Raw genomic sequence first — 6000 nt, 5'->3', positions numbered from 1 at the left:
CAACACAATGTTCTGAATAATGTCAACATGTCAACTCTTTAATTTATTCACGTAGTCTATCAGAAGGGGAATGTATTGCTTCATTCATCAGCCTTAAAATGAGCAGTTTGCCTTGCTTAGATTACACCAGCACTACATGTAGTTCTGTATGTGGTTATATGTATACACAAGTTTACCACGAAGGTTTGAATTCAAAAATATATCAATGTTCATAATGTCACAGGTTAAATTTCAACCGGAATGAAAACTGGATTTGTTATGAGAGATTTTAGCAACGAAAGTAGCCTACTAGTGAAAGATGTTGTTTCTGAATTCACATTGGTTGGGAAATGTGCCAACTCAGAAGTTGATTATATTGATGTCAATGCTATTTTGTAGGAATAAGTTAACATATATTCGAGATTTCTATATGCATTTCTCAAACAAGCACAGCGCACGTTCATGATTCTGAATAAGGCTAGCCTATTACTTAAGAGGCGCTGTCCATGTAAACGGTGCTGAAATGTCAACTAAATTAGTAGGACACGAGGACGTCACACTGACTTTATTAACCTCATACATACTGACTGATTTGTTGGCTGCTAAAGTTAAGCAACTTGAAATTCCACACCTTTGTTCACTTGATACACGAAGGTGTTTCTGAAGATGTCCATGTTTACACGGTCTTTGAAGTTTTGTGATGTGATAGACATGACCGCAATGTTACACGCTATTGCAATGCGTGCGAGACTGCGAGTACACCCTCACACAGATCCTTACACAGGAGGTGGTCGTGTAGGAAAACGAAGAAGTTGGGCAGAGAACATAGGCCAGAGAGGCCAAGTCAAGGCAATATGGCTTGATTTGACACACGACAGCAAGTAATTCACATGTTCTTTTAACTCCTTTCATTTTTCTTACTATCTGTATTGTGAACTTGCATTCTGAAATTCTGTGTCCCAAACCCCCCATCAAAGCCCACCTCAAAACAGAAATTCATAAACGACGAAAAGGTGTTTCATAGACGACCTAAGATTCTCAGAAAGCGTCGTTGTCTAACCACCATTGCAGCTCGGTCGTTACAACATTCGTTCATCGATTTGGTGTTACTCGACAGCGTAGTTCCAAACTATCAATCGCAAACATGGTTGCACATTTGGTTGGTTGGTTTAGACTACTCGTTTGAAGCGTCATTCCTGGATATTTGCTGTTGTTGTCGGCGTTTTAATTGCGTTAGTTTGACAGGATTAACCCTCTACCTATCCACCCAAAAAGCCACCAACTGAGAATTTCACTTATCATAACATTTAAAATGAATATTCATTCAACTTGAGTGAATCACGGATGGGTAAACAGCGATGTGTTCGAGAGCCGGACTACTGGCTATTGGATCTTTACCACGGAGTTAATGCGCGTGTGCAGATGCTGTAATTACCGTAATACAATATTTGGACACACAACACAACTCTTCTTACCCTCATCATGAATTAGTTCTTCATTTTCAATAATTATTAAGTATGAGTATAAGTACGCCATTAACAACTTTGTTGGAGCTATGGGTCGTTTGTTCATCGAAGTTATAGTCTTGACTAGTGACTACATTTCCCATAGTGCTTTGATGTATTTGGGGCCTTGGAGCAGTTCTGAAGAAAGTCATAGGAGTAAAAGAGAGCATGAGTGGAAGAGTGTTATGAAATACTAAAGAAGTGAAATGTTTTAGTTCCCAACTTGTCTGACTAATTGAAGACGCCACGCAATAACATCTTAATTTTAAACGAATAGGCTTTGTACCGTGTTCAAGGATTCTTACTCGCTTTTGCTCGCAGGGCCTCACAGTCTCTACTATCACTGTAGACACTTGCAAGAGGTAGGGTATGAACCTAGGTGCAGGTCATGCAATATATACAGCTACGTATATACAGTGTCATATTGAAGGCGTACTAGCAGTAGGAATTATTATTGCTGAATATGACCTGGGGAAATCCTGCTTAACCCCTTAAATAACAAGTACCCCACTGACTTTGCATTTTTGGACTCCTTAGGATGTCTAGTCTGGTTGATAACATTACATTCGGTCAGTGGCTATTTATTTATTTTTTTGCCGTTTTTGATTATTTTCAAGATAGCTGCAATTAGACCTCCAATAAACAAAGAGTGCGTTGATTTCCAACTCCACTAGAGCAAGTCAAGGTCAAAGTGTTGACTACAAGATAATTGTATTACCTGGAAACAAAAAACGGCAGTTTATTTGCAGGGGGTGGAAACAATTTATTTCTTCAGGGACATCCTACCAGATAGTAGTATGCCTTCAGTTTTTGCTTGAAGTTTCTAATAAACATGCACACATTTTGAAAGATTGAATATATTGTCTTTCTTTTCTGTCCCCAGATTTCTGAGGAGATTTGGCTTGATCATATCAGAGATGTCTTTGGTATAGGCATACGACTTTATGTAAATTCTCACATGGGTATGTCACAAGACACTACAGAGAGACTTTCAAGGTAAGAATAATGCAAATATTCTTGGTTTTAGAGCTCCATACTCAAATTATTTTGTTGTATATGTATACAGTCAACATTTAAGAATCAGCCATTTTTACAATACATTTTTATAAAACACTTGAAATTATAATTACTTTAAATGAAAATAATATAAAATAAATAGATAGATAAAGATAGATAGATACACTTTTAATAATCCTGTGAGGGAAATTCAGTTGTTGTTGAAATGCAATGCAAAATAGTTTAAATGCAACAGTTAGAAACATAGTAAGGTATTTGCAAAATGTAAAGATTTCACTCAGTCTTTCAGTATATTGTACTCTACACTCCAAACTGATGATGCATTGCTTAAAAGCAGATATGACTTAGTGTATAATTTCTCTCTGCTCCACAGGTCCTCTGAGATGGAGTGAACACAGGGGAAAGTCTGTCAGTGTAGAGCAGCTGGGTCATCCACATGAGTGTCACTGAGATGAGGTGATGGGCTACAATTACAGTTGAAGAGTGCCTGTCTATTAGAGTTTTATACATAGTGTGCCTCTTTATATGGTTCTAAATCACTTGCAGATAGAGTTCAGAAATGGCATAAAGACAAGGAGTTAAGTGAAGCTCGACATGCCAAACAAATGAGATCAGATGCTCTTGTACATGATATTGGTATTAAGTTTGATTCATTGTCTGTACATTGTCATGTGAGATCAACTTAGAAACTTTTATTCAACCATTGTTCCAACATTCCCAACCTGGAAATAACCTTTGCAAACTCTTCAGTACATACCAGACTGGAATGTTTTCGACAACAAAGTGGAACTTTAGCGTCAGTCACAACTCCTTGTCTCCAACACCATTTTTGAACTCTATCTACAAGTGATTTTAAAAGTCCTGTTTAGGCTTGGCCCGTCGGATAAGAGTGACATCTTAATGCTTTAGAGTGACACCTCAGTCGTCACGTAACCTAATCAGACAGGGGATATATCCATGTGGAACTAAAGACTCCACTTGGATTGGTAAACTAAACCACTTGGATTGGTCAGTGTAACACAACAAAGGCATACACCCAGTACTGTTTTACCCATAGCAGCTATACTCATTCCTTAAGTGTAAAAGTTCTACTAATACTTTCCTTGAGTGGTCCCCTTCAAAATTACATCACATAAAAGTCATTGTCCCACTCCATTCGTCAGTAATCTGCAATTTTGTGCAATATGCTCATGGAAAATAATTCAAATTGAAATAAAAAAAATACAAACATTTGTCATTCTTCTATTATAACTTGATCATTGGGATCAGATTTGAGGTTCAGTGATTTTTCAGGTGATGGCATACCCTTGTAAACTGTATATAAAACCTGACCTGTATTTTGAGGAGTTAACTGTGTAACATGATGACTTCTGCAACCTTCCACCATCCTATGGTAAGACTGAAAAGTAGGCCTTGGAATTTGGGTATGCAATTTAATGTGGAGATGCCAAAAATTCTAAGAAAGTATACAGGTGCACACTTTCTACTATCTTTATTAAAGTCACTCTCCTCTTTAGTACGTCACCTTTCTGTTTACTTCCTTATTTAATACTGTCAATTCAGATTTAAGTGACACTAAGAAGTCCTCCCCAGCTGCTTTGCACTGACCGACCCTCCCTAGTGTACACTCCATCTCAGAGGACCTAAGGAGTAGAGAACAATTATACATAATGGCATGACATTAAGTCATATCTGCTTTTACGCAAGGCACCATCAACTAAGAGTGTGTTATACACATAACGACAAGTTCAGATGTCACATTTAGAAAATATCTTATCTTAAGGTGACTGTTGCACTTTCCTTTTTTATTTCAAGTAATTATAACTGTTTGCATAATTTAACGTGTTTTATAAAAAAATGTTTTGTGAAAATGGGCGATCCTTAAATGCTGACTGTGTACCTGTGACATATAGAACAAAATTGTTTTATCATAGAGCTCTAAAACCAAGAATACATGCATTATTCTTACCTGGAGAGTCTCTCTCCATAGTCTTGTGACATGCCAATGTGAGAACTTTACATCATAAAGTCATATTCATATACCCGGGCCAGGACATCTTTGATATGATCGAGTCAAATCTCCTCAGGAACATGGGGAAAGAAGGCAATGTATTCAATCTTTAAAATAGTGTGCATTAGAAACTTTAAGCAAAATATGAAGGCATACTACCTGGTAGGATCTCCCTGCAGACACAAACTATTCCATCCTCTCAAAGAAACTTTTGTTTGGTACAAAGATAATCAAAACCAGTCCATTAGTTGATAAAATTACCTTGTTCACAACACTTTGACCATGACCTGCTTTTACACCCAAAACATAAATTCTTGTAGCAAGAAAATCAACATCTACGAGTCACACGAAATTGACTCAGCAACCTAGAAAACCTATCCTTTGATAGCAAGTCGCAGTCATCTTCAAAATATGCACACAAAAAATAAATTGCCAGTGCCAAATGTATTGTCATCATCAAGTTGACTAGATGTCCGAGGGGTGCCAAAAATGCAAAAACATTCAAGGGGTCTGACTTGATTTTGAAAATTTGGGGTAATTACAGTGCATGAAATGCCCTGTATTGTTATTCCTAGGCTTCTTCTTCTTCTTCTTCTTCTTCTTCTTCTTCTTCTTCTTATTCTTGTTACCTTTTTCTGCGATTAATTCAGCCCGAACCGCTTAACGTAGAAACTTCATTCAAACTTTGTCGCGTAGGTCTTGTAAGCGACACTTATGCTATGTATTTTTCACTTTTCTAAACTTTATACTTTTTAAGATATTCAAGAAAAACAAATATAAATTTCTCCCATTGACTTACATTGGGCCATTATGACATCATAATAGGGTCTTTAAACTGGCTTGCACCTGTGCTTTACTGACACCTGTGCCAAATCAAAGGAACCTCTTCTCTCTCTGTCCCTCTCAATTTAACTGTAACTAGGAACATTAAGACACCATCCATTCTCTATTTTTTTTTCTCTCCATCTCTCCATCTTTCTCTCTCAGTCAACTTTCTCTCACACTCAATCTCTCTTCTTCACTCCATTTTTATCTCCTTTTTTCAATATTTTCACTCTCTCTTTATCTCTTCATCCAGAGCCACTCTTGTTCACTCTTCTTTCCTTCTTCCACTCTTCTTTCCTTTCTTATTTTCTTCTTCCATTTTTCTTTACTTCTTCCACTGTTCTTGCCTTTCTTTTTTCCTTCATCCACTCTTCTTTCCTTCTTCCACTTTTCTTTCCTTTCTTCACTCTTCTTTCCTTCTTACACTCTTCTTTCCTTCTTTCACTCTTCTTTCTTTTCTTCTTTCCTTCTTCCACTCTTCTTTCCTTTCTTCACTCTTCTTTCTTTTCTTCTTTCACTCTTCTTTCCTTTCTTCTTTCCTTCTTCCACTCTTCTCTCCTTTCTTCACTCTTCTTTCCTTTTGTCTTTCCTTCTTCCACTCTTCTTTCCTTTCTTCTTTCCTTCTTTCACTCTTCTTTCTTTTCTTCTTCCTTTCTTAACCTT

The sequence above is a fragment of the Sprattus sprattus genome, assembly GCF_963457725.1.
Source record: "Sprattus sprattus genome assembly, chromosome: 5".
Classification (NCBI taxonomy): Eukaryota; Metazoa; Chordata; class Actinopteri; order Clupeiformes; family Clupeidae; genus Sprattus; species Sprattus sprattus.
Note: the sequence above shows the minus strand (reverse complement) of the source record.